The 1,998-nt window shown below is 39.7% G+C and overlaps 1 pseudogene; it reads left to right on the forward strand.

Annotated features, from left to right (window-relative positions):
- Positions 1–301: 301 nt before the first annotated feature.
- LOC123251034 lies at positions 302–1,287 on the forward strand (annotated as a pseudogene).
- Positions 1,288–1,998: the final 711 nt, after the last annotated feature.

Below are 1,998 nucleotides of genomic sequence, written 5' to 3' on the forward strand. Positions count from 1 at the left end.
TGTCTTACCCCTCATTCAAATAGAAGCTCAAGAAAGCATTGTCTCATATTTATCTTTGTATCAAATAATTGACACTTAATTGGTGTTTGTTAAATTAAGTGCAACTGAATTGAAATTGTAGTTAAGTACAAATAAGAAATCTAAACACACTCTCTGGAAGACTCAGACCAGCTTGGAAGCAGAAAAGTTACTGGTAATTTAAAAATTATTCTATCTTACAAGTGAGCAAATGGAAATCAGAAGCTAGGCTCAGAGGACTGTAGAGTTGAAAGGTAAATTCACTGAACCTGTCATTTTACAAATGAAGAAACTAAGATCTAGAAAAGTAAAAGTAACCAGCCTGGGGGACAAGGACTCTCCTGTGGAAGTAGGAAAAAAAAAGATTCTAACCAACTCTGTAGATGAAGCTGAGAAAGACAAGGAGATGGTACATGGAACTGTATTGGAAATGGAAGTTCATCAGAGAGAAAATGGGTCAGCTGTGATGGCCGCATGGGCCAAGCTGGTGGCAGATGCTCAGGCCAGGATGAAAGCAGTAACCCAAGTATTTTCCCTGGCACAGTCAGAAAATCTTGATGAAGTTGTTGTGCTTCTTCCTACAAAGTCTAAGTCCAATACAAGTGCCTCAACACCTCAGAAATCTCAGAATGATGAAGTTCCTCTTATGCACTCCTCTGCCTCTGGTCACCCAAAATAATCTGTAGACCTGGTGCCAGAGACTCAATATCAGCGAAAATGGCTGGAAGCACATTCTATACAGGAGACTTATGAACCATGTGTCACCTTCTGAGTAAGACATCTCTACAATAGAAGAAAAGGCCCAGTGGATAAAAATCAAAACAGAAGCTTTGCTTGAAGAGGATTCTCCAGGTAAAAGTCAGGCAATGGTTAAAGGAGCAGAGCCGTTCACAAATAAAAAAAAGAAAAAAGAGGCAACAAAGACTTCTCTGGTCCAGACATCCAGAATGGCAGCATGGGGCAGGCTCATGGCAATGGCCAAGGTCAAGGCTGTGAGGCCTACCTCTGCTCTTCTGAGCCTGCGAGGGCCATGCAATCAGATTCCTCACGATGGGTGTGTAGTGCATGGTGAATCTTTTCCCAATGATATCCCTGGTTCAGTTCATCTGGAGTTCCATGCTGGACAGACCTGGTTGCCTGAAGATAACATGTTGATCCCTCTCCTGCTATTGCCTACCTGTTCTTTCCCACAGCCCAATGTAGAAGACAAACTGGTTGTCCCCCAAATGTTTCTACAGGAACAAAATCATGATGGATGATATTCTGTAACTAAAAAGGACCATGGCTACAAGACTGCTTTTCTTTTCCTCCAGATACTAGTTTAAAATGTGAATTTTATTCCTTTCAATTTAAGAGTTTCCTTCCCAGTTAATATTGGGTAGCTCCTGTTTCCACTAGGAATAATTTCCATCCACCCAGGATTTTGGTAAAGATAGAAAAGTCCTTATAAGTCAACTGGGTAGGAAGAATCTGACATTGGCAACGAGGTCCATGTGTGAGACTGTCAGCAGCCAAAGAGAGAGAAATGTGAAAAATCTTACAAGTAAATAAAATTTAAGTTTGTTTACTACTCTTTGCCCATCTTCTCTTGTTTTCTTCTGCCAATCTCCCTAGGACTAACATGGTTGTGAATTCCTCCCCCCCCCCAAAAAAAAAACCACACACGCAAAAAAAAAAAAGAAAAAAAGAAAAAAAAAGCTACTCTGCAGAATAAAAGGTGACCCAACTCCGTGAATTAGCTAAGAAAATGACTATGGCCACATGCTAAGATACAGCTTCCATGATAATGCCTGCTAATTCCATACTGCCTCTTCCATATTTTTTCATTATTGACTTACTGGCTCAAAAGATAGCATATGATTGCAAAATATTTTGTACTGAGTATGATTTGGGGAGAAGAAAAAAGAAAAAGAACAAAACAGATGATAATAAGGTAGTAACATACACACACACAAAAAAAATCTAAACACAAAGGTATGA

The sequence above is a fragment of the Gracilinanus agilis genome, chromosome 6 (assembly GCF_016433145.1).
Source record: "Gracilinanus agilis isolate LMUSP501 chromosome 6, AgileGrace, whole genome shotgun sequence".
Classification (NCBI taxonomy): domain Eukaryota; kingdom Metazoa; phylum Chordata; class Mammalia; order Didelphimorphia; family Didelphidae; genus Gracilinanus; species Gracilinanus agilis.